This window comes from Bidens hawaiensis, unplaced genomic scaffold (assembly GCF_021521415.1).
Source record: "Bidens hawaiensis isolate Kalapana, Puna unplaced genomic scaffold, B.hawaiensis_p1.1 tig00041026_1, whole genome shotgun sequence".
NCBI lineage: Eukaryota > Viridiplantae > Streptophyta > Magnoliopsida > Asterales > Asteraceae > Bidens > Bidens hawaiensis.
The window spans coordinates 50,740-65,010 of NW_027497241.1; positions in this window are offsets into that span (position 1 = coordinate 50,740).

The window sequence follows — 14,271 nt, forward strand, 5'->3', positions numbered from 1 at the left end:
TCGTTAGTTTAATCAATATCAACGGGATTGATTGATTCGATTATTAGGGTTCATATTGTTCATCGTGGATGTTTGTCTGTCTGTTTATTTTAGCACTATCTCAAGTTATAACCACTTAACACCCTAGCCCAGTTGGTAAGGGTGGTGGTGTTGTGCTTCCAGCCGGGGGGGGGGGGGGCGCTGGTTCGAACCCCCCAGCCTCGTTTTGCTTTGTTTATTTTTTTAATCGTTGTTTGAAAACCATATTAACTCATTAATTGATATAAATTATATTATTAATATTATAAACTCAATTTTTATTGTTAAAACCGACACAATTATTATTAGTCTTTTTCCGAGCCTCGGTTAAACACCTTATATATGTATGTATGTATATAGGTTAGTTTATTAATAATAAATGTTCTAATATTTAAAAATAGTTTGAATCTAATATATATATATATATATAGTTCATATAATCTTGTTAAATGATATATTAAGGCATGCTTTAAATATTTTATAAAAAGTGTTTATAATTTATATGGATATTAATATTTATTATTTATTCTCTAGTATTTACAATATCTATTTAAAGGAAATATTTATAATAAAAATATATACGAATACATTTAACGTATTTGTTTTGTATTTTATATAATTAAAATCATATTAGTTATGATAAAACATTTTTAAATAAAAATGATATTAAATTAATAAAGTTAATTATAGATTAAAGCAATAAATGTTTACGTCAAGAACACCCGATCAATCATGATCTCTTTAATACATCTATTGATTTATTGTATTTTTCGGTTATCTTTATTATTTAGGACTCGTTCTTTGATAAACCTCGAGCGTGACGTTACTTTACCGTTGTACCGTATTTATTCCGTTTGCTCATCAGCTAAGGTGAGTACCACATTCCCCTATTTTACTCGTTTTCTCACGTTTTGGGGACATATGCGTAAATTTACTTTTCATATATACTTATACTCAAAACTTCAACTTTGTCTTATGTGTTAACAACTTATACTTACTTGTTTATGTGTTTATTTGCTTTGTATGTTTCCTCATTCGGAGAGGTCCAACATAATCTTAGTCTAGTATGATCATACACCAGTCGTTATAGCCTTTGTGCTTCTCGACATCTCAGTTATACTTGCTCATTTGGTTAATTTGTTATTCTCATATGACTTGTTGCAAATACTTCTTTATATATATATATATATATATACTATATGTACAACTAAACTGGTGTGTTGCTCACTCAACCTTGTGTTGACCAAACCATTCTATTTTCAACGCATACGCAGGTTATCGTGTGATGTGATTATCAAGATTGTTTGAAGCAACTTAGGATGCATGTTAGAGAAAAGATACAATAACTTAATTTTGGATGTTTAGTATAATTGCTTATTTATAAATTTGATGTACATGAATATTTGTTTGAAATTATTTAATAGATATTAAAACTTTTAATGTTGCATGATAGTAACATTGAGAGCTGTGATAATCAGTTCGCGCCCCGGCATTTCAGCCGTAGGTTGGGGTGTGATAGCGAAAAATTGAAGAACAAACAACAATCGTTTGTTTAATTGTAAAAAATTGACCGATTGTGTTAGAAGTTTATTCGCAGGTAACGAATATTTTTAGGTTTAGATAACTCAATTTAGTTTGATGTCAATCTGTGGATTAGTTTGATATGGATCCACGATTGTTTGTTTGTTTGTAAGGTTTATATTTTTTTGTCGTGCTTATATAAATCATTTTGTTTTTTAGTTTTTTGGTTAAAAGTGTTATTGTTCCGAAATTAATAATTTGTTTATTTTTAATTTTTCACCACTAGGAAGATGGAGCCGACAAACATCATAATGCTGAACCAATTGGATGTGCTGTATAGTGTTGTGTACTCAATGTGCGTATTTTGAAACTATGGTGTCTCAAGGACAATTCAAAGCCCGGAGAAGATTGGTCGATAGAAATGAGTTTGCAAGACGAAATGGTATTGCTACACATTCATTAATTTTACTATATTATTCATACAATTTTGTACTAATGTTAATAATAATGTATCACGTAATAGAATTCAAGCTTATGTAAGGAAGACTTGCATCCCCAAGCATGATGTGTGGCTTGGTGAGAATAGACCGTTGATTGTTATATTGATGTTCCATTTACGCACGCGAATATAAGTTTGGCTAGACGGGAACTTGGGTATAAGCCGACGAGGGATTTGGCAACCGAGTTGAAGAAGTTTGTTAAGTGTTATCTTTGGTATTATGTTCATGATCAAGAGAAAACTAAATCTGTACATTCATAGTTTTGATTTGTGTTTTAGTTTTAGTTTTTTTTTTAATTTATGCAAGAAGTAAAAGATCTCATGAGCATGATTCTTTGCTTGAAATGAGGATGACTCAAAAAAATATTCTCATTTTGTTTTTCTAATTTACATTTGTAAGTTGTGAACACAAGCTCCCTTGATTAATATTATAAATTTAATTTTATTATGTTTTTATAATATTTTTATATGGATGATCAACATGATTTAGGTTGTCTTAATATATGTCAAATCTACATATTCATAGTTTTGATTTGTTTTTTTTTATTATACTTTATTTTAAATTTGATTATAATTTTCTCTTCATCTGCTTTCGTTTGTGCTATGGTGTTGATTTTAATTTGAGTTTAAATTTGATTTTAAATAATAGATTGTTTGATTTAACTTTGCTTTCGTAATTAGTAATAATGACTTTAGTACAGTTTTTGATTATTTTCATATAAAATAATCCCTAAATAAAAAAATAGTTAGAAGTAATTAATCGTTTGTTCCACTAAATTACAATATCACAATACAATAATTAGTCAATATACTATGCAAATTAATTAATTCCATATCTTGAATCAAGTCAACAACTTTTTGAGTACTCATTAATAGTTTTTAGAAAATTCAGTATATATGTCAGGAAATAAAAAAAAACTTTATTTTAGGAATTGTCTAAAATAAAGTTTTTTGTTTTTCGTAACTTCAATTTAAAAAAGAAATTATCAAATAAGAAATGTCAAACTTCTAGTTATCTTTTATAGGAAATTGTTAAAATATGTACTTTCTAAAAATAAGGAATTTTGACTATAACTGAATGGTCAACGTTATTTTATGAATACTTAATTTTCGGCTATATTAAAATGCTCAACTTCTTCTTAATATGTCAATTAAAAAAATAACTTCCAATATTAAACTTACCTATAAGTCTTCTATATAGAATTTATCTTAGTCAAATCATTCTTATACTGGAATTGTTTTTAGCCATCCCTTTTCCCTATTGATTTAATTTGTGGCTACATTTTCTCTTTATTTGTTGTTAATTGTAATATGAGTTAGTTATAATGAAGTTGAAATGATTCTTCCAACTGTCTCGTATGCTCTTGCCAAAACACACATGCATTTGGTATATAGTGGATATGTATGCATACTTTTTATTATTACTGCATACTTTTTATTATTACTGCTTTTTTAAAGGTTTAAGTGATTCATCATCTTTTTGTCATTGTATTATTATTATTATAATTATTATTATTATTGTTATTATTATTATTATTATTATCTATAATCAGGTTTTGTAGTCAGCACGCGAAGGATTTGTTATACTGAGGATGACATATTTGAATGTCACACGGGTAATGCTTTATCTGTTAGCATTATGAACTTGTGATAAGATACAACTCTTAAAGAGTAGTACGTAGATGCTTGCATATACGTAATTTTGAAATAGTGCAATTTATATTATTTCATAAAATGATTTTATCCATCTTTATTTTTGCATTTGTTGGATGAATTGCAGATGATGTTTAAGATTTAGTTGGCTTACCAACTAAAGGCGTAGAAATAACATGCTTTCAACTGATATTTTTCCGTGATTACAATCTTTTTCAAATGAATATCCATTGCTTTACTTAATAATATATTCCAAAAAAATATACACTTTATAATATATTAGTTTAATAATTATATTTTTTTCAAGCATGATGGTTCTCATTGTATAATATGCACACAATCTGTTTCACTTTTATTTATGAGTGTCAAGGTTACTCTTATCTGTTTGCACATGGATATTTTTTTATTTATTGTTAGTTTCAAATGATATAATTTGTTTTTATTTGATTATATTCACAAGATGACAATGGTCAACTGCGAATTGCTTATAATGTAAGTGTTACCTTTTTTGCTGCATTACATTAATTGTTATTACGTTCACTTAATTTTGTGATTTAAGTTATGTTGAAAAAGTCAATTTAATATCAAAGCAAACTTATCATTGATATATACATATATGCAATGTTATGCATGTATGTATATACGTACTAATTACATAAGCTGCAAAAATATGATGTCAAAGACTACGTTTAGTAAGAATTTTCTAACGCAAATTTTTAAAAGCATGGTGATCGTTGTTGCACGACATATGTATATGAATATTAGTTGGTGACTATAAACCGAACATGTATTAACCCAGTCAAACCCGATCATTTCCCTTCGAAAACTGGTTTCAACCCTAACCGGTTGGGGAAAAGCCGGGCTTGACTTTTTTTTGACTTAACCGAACTGGTTTCAACCTGACTTGCTTTGGTCCCAGAACTCGACTAAAGCACCAAAATAAACCAAATAGGTTCAATGTCACATACAACTTATATTGAATCTTGGTAACTGTCCGATTAATACTTTTTTTATGTTTGCATACACATGTCTTTTTTACTCTAATATCATCTTTGGTTATAAAAGCACCAGTTGAATGACCTAACCCAGAACGAAGCTAAGTTAGGAGCATGAGGTAAAATACTATTTGAACGTGTTTAAAGCACCACTTGAATGATCACCATGAATTTGTTGGTTAGAGTTGACTAGAAATATATTTTTAAACAACCTTGTCTTTTTTTTATTTATTGTCAGAGTATACTTTTGGCCGGTCTTGACTTTTTAGAGTTACTAGTAGAAACTCATATTGGTCAAATTCTTCTTATATGGTACACATTTCCTATTGAAATTTAATGATGTCATCGCCTTAATGGAGGTTGTCAAAGATCATGGTTTGTTATTTTAGGATGTTGAAAAGGGTAAAATGGTCAATCCGTTTGTTTGGACTTTTGGTTAACTTTTAAATATCAGAAGTAAATTAGTAGTTTATGAGTTTTATATTTTCGATTAAATTATGTTTATAAACATTGTACTATGTAGTCTATGAATTCTATATTTTGTAAGTTTATGTTTTTTAAGTATTTTCTTTCCATATGAATATGAATTGTAATTAAATATTATCTTGTCGTTAAATAAAACATATTAAAAATATCTTGTCGTTTGAAATTATATGTGTTGATTGGACGATTTGTATTTTTCCACCTGTGGCGTCCACGGGTCAAGAACCTAGTCTATCCTCTAAAATAAAGGAAACCTCAATGGGACAAGTGTCTCCTCCTCAATCAACCAGAGTTTTATATTCCTGCCTACCAATCTTTTCATTATTTATTCAGGTTTTTTTCCCTATTTCTTTAATTTTTATTTCAATATCTATTTCGACACAAATTCATCATCTTCACAATTTGTTTTCTCAATCTTCACAATTCCTTTTCTACACCTCCAGCCAAAACCTTAATAATAACATAAGTCATTCTAACGTGTGGTATCGGCTATTTGATGGGTGTTAATCGAGATCAATTGGACAACCGGGTGTTAATTTGTAACATCCCGAAATTTCAAGATAATATTAATTATACTACTTAATAATAGAGGGAAAGTTACTCGGGTTATCAGGAAATAAATAAAGAATAGAGGTTGGTATGGGTCGGGCTAGTGTCGGGTAATGGACGTGGGTTATGGACTTGGATTAATAGAGATGGGTTAAATGAGAATGGGCCTTAGGTCCATGGGATTTCAGGGGTATAAATATCCCCTAAACCCAAAATATCTTTCATTTTTCACCAAACTCCCTAACACACACACCACACACTAACTTCGCCGGAACCGGGCCGAGCCAAGGGAAGAATCGGGCAGGTCCAAGAGAAAAAGATTAGTGTGCTAGCAGGTTAACGAGATCCAACAAGCTCAAAGGTATGATTCTTGATCTTTGAAGTTTAAAGATCCAAGCTTTTTTAGTGTATAAGCGACCGAAAATGGTCGGGAAGCGTAGTTGGTGAGATTGAACCATAGCAAGGGTGTTAAAATCGCTCGAAATGCCGATCAGAAACTAAAACAGCGGCTGTCTGGGCAACTTCGCCTTCATCTGGGCAACTTCGCCTTCAACGCGACGAACTTCGCCTGCAAGCTAAGTTCGCCTGATGAACTTCGCCTGCAAGCTAAGTTCGCCTGATGGCAACTTCGCTGTAAAGTTAAGTTCGCCTGATGATAACTTCGCCTGAAGCCAAGTTCGCCTAAGGTTTAACTTCGCCTGAAGCCAAGTTCGCCTGAGGTTTAACTTCGCCTGAAGCCAAGTTCGCCTGAGGTTTAACTTCGCCTGAAGCTAAGTTCGCCTGAGGTTTAACTTCGCCTAAAGCCAAGTTCGCCTGAGGTTTAACTTCGTCTAAAGCTAAGTTCGCCTAAGGTTTAACTTCGCCTAAAGTTAAGTTCGCTTAGAAAATAAATTAAAAACCTAATGGAAAATGTGTTAAGACAGTTAATGTAAATAAAATTTTTCCAAGCTGACCTGGCAGCTCGACCCCAGCCAGGGGCTCTGCCCCTTGGACCCTGCTAGGGGCTGCCGCCCCTAGACCCCGCTGCCAGGGGCGCTGCCCCCGGACCCCCGTTCGTTGTGGGTAGTAGTTAAGACTGGAAAGATGATATGAGTAGTGATAGTTGTTTGATACGTGTACTTGTTATACAGTCAGCCGAGCTCAGTTAAAGAAGGGATTTACAGCTATCAGAAGAAAGAAGCAGAGTTCAGGTGAGTTTCTAGCCCCATTCCTTGTTATGTTTTCGGGGCTGTGTGCATACTCGATGTGTTGTTAATACATTTATCCTAAGTGATAAGTGTATGTTATATGTGATATGTGTGATATATATGAATGATTGTTTGTCGGTACGCGAACGATCTTCGGATATTGCGCGTACTGTCAGGTTAAAAATAAAGGTACGAATATTATATATCGAAGATGTATGAATATTTCAAATGATTACTTGTCGGGGCGTGAACGATCTTCGGATATTGCACGTAACGACAAGGGGTATGGTTGTTAAATGAATGAGGTAAAGAATGCCTAGAGTGTTCTTATGTTATAATGTAAGTATGTGTATATAGGTACACGAATGGCATGTGAGTTCTACGTTCGACATAGTAAGTTAGGATGGCAAATCCCTCTAGCTTCTGTCGGACATAGACTCGGCTGGTGATGGCGTAGTTAAGGACTGCGAGCCTTATACGTGAAGTAGATGATATATGTAAACGTAGATAAGGACTGCGAACCTTATACGTAATGTAGATAGGCGTCAGCATAGGAAAGGACTGTGAACCTTATACGTGCTGTATTTGTAGCATAGGGGAGGACTGCGAACCTCATACGTGCTATGAATTAGGTTGCAACATAGGGAAGGACTGCGAACCTTGTACGTGTTGTGGATGTATTTCAGCATAGGAAAGGACTGTGAACCTTATACGTGCTGATTTTGTAGCATAGGGGAGGACTGCGAACCTCGTACGTGCTATGAATTAGGTTGCAACATAGGGAAGGACTGCGAACCTTGTACGTGTTGTGGATGTACTATGGTATAGGGAAGGACCGCGATCCTTGTACGTACCATAAATGGTGAATATAGGTAAGGACTGCGAACCTTGTACGTGTTCACGACCTTGAGTACAGGTATAGACGGTGAACTATGAACGTACTCTCGGTAGACTGAGGTTAGTGATTGTAAATATGTATGTATGTATGGTAGCAAGTATGTATGTAAACAGAAGGGTAACTAGTGAAGTATGGATATGTATCTACAGATATGTATGTATGTGTATGTATTGTATGGCGTTCGATTAACTAGAACTCACTCAGCGTAGCTGACTTTTAGTATGCACGCAGGTGAGCCGATTATAGAGTTAGCATGAGGATGACACACGGCATGGATTGAACGGCTGGCATCTGAAGAAAGAAGTAAAGATGTTTTAAATATAAAGTTTTGTGTTATGGTATCAAAGAAAAGATTTAATGTTTTGTAACAAATGATTGATGTTTTATATTTCGCGAAAAGTTTTAATAAACTCTGATTTGAAGAACTGTGTTTATGAGTAAATCCGACGCTAAATTAGGGCCCCCGGGTTCGGGGCCTTACATAATTGGATGGGTGTTAATCGACTGTGTGAAGAATCGTTGACTCAACAATCGTACTTAATGGATTCTTTTCACTTACTCAATTGTAGCCTTGTGTTTATTGAATCAAGATGTGTGTACACCAGGTGATTTAACCTTCAATTTTGTGCCTCTTTTCCAACCCACGATTTAGGGATTTTTTATGCAGGCATCTTATTGTGGTTATTTATCTTATATAATTAAAAGTTTACTTTTGATAAAGTTTAATCTGCTTATTTACATGTGTAGCTGGTAATTCAAAGTTTATTTTTGTTAATTGGATTTTACACCATTCTTTGGTTATGTTAAAAATACCATACCTGAACGATTAGGAAGATATTGAATAATATAGTAATTTATGTGTTGCAAATCAAATATGTGTATCTTTTTGTGTAAGTTTTGATATATATTAGATACATGACATGATGTGGGGGTATGATAAATGTATTCAATAATTTAGTTATTCTCCTTTCTTATTTTAACTAAACAAGCTATGATTATGACCTTCAATATGTACTACTTATTGAATATAACTAGATGCGAGAAAATGGGCAGTTTGATAAACGAGTCAGTTTGAATTTAAACATTTTGTTCAAATGGTTTCACTTTTATATGAAAACACAATTATATTATTTCAATAAATCAAATTTGAACAAAACTAAAAAGTGAAACCATTTGAACAAACTGTTTAAATTCAAACCGACAGAAGAGCTTTATGCACTGCATCACGTTCCATGTTTTCTTATGTAGAGCTTAATAAGTCTAAACCGATTTATGATCATGTATGGTTCGGGATCAAAAACGGTTTCTTAACCTGATTTGATTGGTTTGGGTTCGGGTTTTCAATGTTTTTTTCGATTGGCCGGTTTCGGTTCGGTAAACCGCCTTTAATCGATTTCAACCCGATTCAGTTTCGGTTTGTTTTCGAGTCGTTTCAGTTATAGAAATGCTTTTGTCCATCTCTATACCCGGTCCAAACGTACCTTCCAGTATAACTTTGTATTTATTTTTATTATTATTATTTCAATTCAATATATATTTTAATTATTGTAATAACTTGCTGAATACATCTTTTCCCCCTTTTAAGGTTTTTTTCTCCATCCATAATCTATCTGTTTAAATAATTCCTCAATCCACGCTCTGTTTTTTTTTTTCAATTTTTTTGGCACCCAGTGTGCTACAAAACCGGTTTAATTTTAATTTTCAGATTATAATTTTTTTAATTAAAACTTAATTTAAATTCAAATTCATTTGAAGATAAAAATGTGATTATTTTGTTATCATTTTTAATTGAAACACGTGTGATTTTTTTCTTATCATCTTACTCCTTTTTTTACTTATTTGAGGTTACACTTCCCTTTATTCAGGGAACTGTTACGCTACAATATAACAAAAGATGCAGGAATACACTTGTATTATACTTTCTGGTGTATGTTAATATCAACCAAAATGTCAACATCCAGCAATGAAAATCAGGTCTTTGGCAATTCCAGGTAAATTTTATGAAATCATTTATATTAAAATATTAACTGTTGATATGTAAACTGATTTCTTATTTTGTTCACAGCAACTCAAAGGAAGATGATATTGTGATTACCATGCTCAACAAACTTGATTTCTCAACAATTGTTTACAATGTCAAGGTCCGTATTATTCGGTTGTGGAAAAATATGAGCTACAACGTAGAGATGGTTTTAGTGGACGAACAGGTAATCTAATGTGTATTGGTTAAACATATATTTTAAGAATCCTATATATTTTTAATATTAAACTTTATACTTTTATGTTTAAATTGTAGGGAAATAAGATGCTTGGTAGAATCATTAACGAATATTGGCTGAAATTTAAAACCTTGATTGAACTTAACTCTACTATCTTAATTACTAAGGCGTCTCTTGCTGAAAATCGTGCTAGCAACAAGTTTATGGGGAATCCAAACAAAGTATTTTTTACTCATGAAACTGATGTTGTTGAAGTTTATGATTCCTCGGGAGAACCATATGGCTTTACCTTCGCAAGTTTTGAAGATAAGAACAACAATAAATTTGAACCATTTCGTACTGTTGGTTAGTAACTCTTTTAAATTAATTTTACTTTAATTTTTTATTGCAAAATATTAATTTAAACTATTATGGTTATACAAATATCATTGGATACGTCATAGGCTCAGAAAAGCCCACTACTTTTATCGAAAAAGGAGGGACACCCACACCAAAAGTTATCGTCCATCTTGAAGATTTAAAGCGAACATGACAAAATGGGTGACAAAATGTATATATCGTCCACTGGACTTAAACAAGTTACGGTCATAAAATTGGGTTGTCTCGAGCTCTTATTTTTTCCATAAGGCTGATTTTTTGTTTAGTGGGATGTGTACCATGTATTCTGGTTTGTTTGTAGGTTGTTGACTATTGACAAAATGGTTTGTGTGCACTGGTATAAACTTATAATATGTTATAAGTTGTTTATTGGAGGAATTGGGAAGTGTAAATGTTCATTGTAGCTTTTCATTTCATATGTATTTTCATATCAAAACGAGTTATGAATTGTATAAAAAGAGCTTTTCATTTCACATCTATTTTTTTGTAAGTGTTATTCAAATTTAGTTTATCATACCCGTGTATCATACGGGTCACTAACCTAGTTATATAATAAATGAAAACATGCTCTGAAACGGGTCACCTCCACAATCCTTTTACTAACGTGTCATCACCACAATCCATTTACTAACGTGTTCAGCAAAGAGGTTGTCCACACTCCCTCTTTCACAATTTGCTTATTGTTTCAATATAATTTAAATACGAGCACATGCGAATACAAGTAGACATGCAAACATAAAGAAGGTTCTTCATGTTTTAAATACGATAAGCCTAAACCATAAAACCAAACCGGAACCAAACCGTCGGTAACGGTTCAGTTTTATTTTTCAGCAGTTCGGTTTTGGTTTTTAATGACTAAAACCGTTACTAACGGTTTGGTTACGGTTTATCCTAAAACCGTCAAAACTGGACCGTGAACACCCTTACTTAAAACAAATGTTTAAGATGATATATACATATAATAGTAGCAATGTCACACCCCCATCTTAGGCTTGGATGTATGATCAATAGTTAGTACCACATTTGTAAATAAATCAGAGTTACGTACTAAAAGCGGAAGTCTTGAAAACATGTGGATTTAAAATGTAATATTTACTTTACAAAAGACGGAATTATAAATATCCGTTTTAAGTTATAACAAAAGTATTACTTGTTTAATTACAAACCACATTTTAATATTTAAGTTATACAAAAAGATCCGAGCCATCAGATATCTTGAGCACTTCGTCTTTTCAAGCTCTAACTTTGGTCACCTGCAAAATGTTAAGAAAACACGTCAGCAACAAATGCTAATGAATATGCTGACGCTAAATTTTTTTCTTTTTACTTGATTACCCCTCGAGACATAATTTAGATCCGACCCATCGTGGCTTAGGAATAATCAAGTTAAAACAATACAATTTATAAACTCAAGTATCTACACAAAGAACCCCAGCAAACACAGCAGTTTTCGACGTTACTTAGGTACTATATGTATACACATGTTCATTACTTCACGCAGGCGAGCGTGACTATAACCAAGTGTGGTGCGATGTGCCCGCCGCATTTTACCACATATGTAAGGATCCAGACAAACGTATACTACAACATGAGGGCTAGGTTTATACTCTTGTTATAAATGTTTTTAGAGACACGTAGTCTCATGTAAACCTCTTTCATATAACACATTGAACTCGTTTGAAAACAAGTTTGTAAAGTTGGGGCGTATTCACCTTTTGATTTGGATCAGCTTCAAACACCGTCCGAGGGTCTTTCCCGTTGCTATCTCGCACCTATTGTACGAGTATAACCTTTTGTTAGTCGGATATATAATCCGGCTTAAGACCTTTATTCTTTTATAATTTTTACCCCGATTATATATTCTTTTACTTTAAAACCTTTAGTTAAAAAGTATTTTCTTCCTTTTTAAACCTTTAGTTTAAAATATCTTTCTTTCTTTCTTTCTTTTTATAAGATAACCTATAGTTAATCTTATATTTTTTAAAACCCTACGTTTCTTTTTCTTTAAGAAACGTATTATTTATTATCTAAGAATAATTATATTAAACTTAAATAATATTTCTATAACAAAGAATAATATAGTAAAATCACATATATTCATATATATTTATATTTCTTTCTTTTCTTTTCTTTGTTATATTTTCTTTTATTTTATCGAGGTATCGAGTATAACCTCGACTTAGGGTTTTAAGGCTTTTATAATATTTTATAATTATTTCATTTGACATTATGCCTACCTTTGTTGGTTTATGGAAACCCTACACAATCGAGCAGCACTTCCTCCCCATTTCACCTTCTTTATCTTCTTGATCAAACCCTTCTTCTCGACACTTGATCTTTGGCATGTACAATGAGGCACCAACAATATTTAATATGTCGACACGTTCCATGAGGTGAGTTGTCGAGACCTCGTGATGGCAATATCTTCTTGATCAGGTTGTCTTCGGTAAGTGGCACGTACTTCGAGGAGAGTTGAGTTTTGGTTGCGGAATTCGAGGAATATGGGCACATGCTTTTCGAGGTGGACCGAGGGTAGGGTTCTCGGGTTTAGAGAGATGCTAGAGAGATGATATGTGTGTGAGATTTTAGGTGTGAGAAGCATGAACCTGTAACTTGCTACTTATAGGCAAATTCAGGGCCCATCGCGATACGCGATGGCCTCCATAGATCACCCGTCGCGTATCGCTACGTAGGGTCGCATCGTCACCATCTAGACCTGCCACGTGGCAGGCGTTGCGTCACGTGTTGACAATTGGCGACACGCGGTTGACATGCTGCCACGTGGCGGGCGTTGTTCCACGTGTGGACACGTGGCATACCACGTGTCTCGGTTGTCAGACAACTCATCTCGATACGCGATGGGTTTCCCTTCTGATCCATCATGTATCGCGATGGGTCAGGAAAATCAGAATTTTCATTTTTAACCCTAAGGTTTGGATTTTCGCATTTTTGGTCCATTGACTTTGGAAACTTGGTATTTTTGACCCAAAACTTTCAAGATGATACATCCTCCCACCTTGAATATAAATCTCGTCCTCGAGATTGCTTCATAGAATAAGTGGGGGTATTTCATCTTCATCTTAGATTCAAGTTCCGAAGTATATTCGGGGCCTCTTCATGGGTCCCATTTTACTTTCACGATTTTCAATGTTCGTCTCTTTAATTTCTTTAATTTTGAATTTTCTATTTGAATTGGTTTTCAATGAATTTTAAATTTTCATTAATTTCGACATCTTTTAAGGGCATAGATAGAGATTCGTCGGCTAAACATTTACGCAGATTTGAGACGTGGAATACCTCGTGCATCCCTTGCATTTCCTCCGGTAGTTGCAAACGGTATGCAACGGTACCAATTCGTTCGAGTACCTCGAAGGGTCCAACGAATAGAGGACTTAGCTTTTCTTTCTTACCGAGACGAACTACGCCTTTCCATGGCGAGACTTTTAACAAAACTTTGTCACCAACTTTGAATTCCAACAGATTACGACGGACGTCGGCGTAACTCTTTTGGCGGTCACATGATGTCTTAAGTCGTTCTCGGATTTGTAGAACTTTGTCAGTAGTTTCTTGGACTATCTCGGGTCTAGACAATTGATTGTCTCCTGTTTCAGACCAGCACACGGGCGTTCTACACTTTCGACCATATAACGCTTCGAATGGTGCGGCTTGAATACTTGTATGGTAACTATTATTATACGAGAATTCCATTAGGGGTAAGTGGTCGTCCCAACTTCCACCTAAGTCTATCACACAAGCTCGGAGCATATTTTCCAACGTTTGTGTCTAACGCTTGTTGGAAGCTTTCCTGAAGTGAGACGTAAAACGGCTGTCTCGATCAAAATTATAGACAACGGTACTCCATGCAAATCAA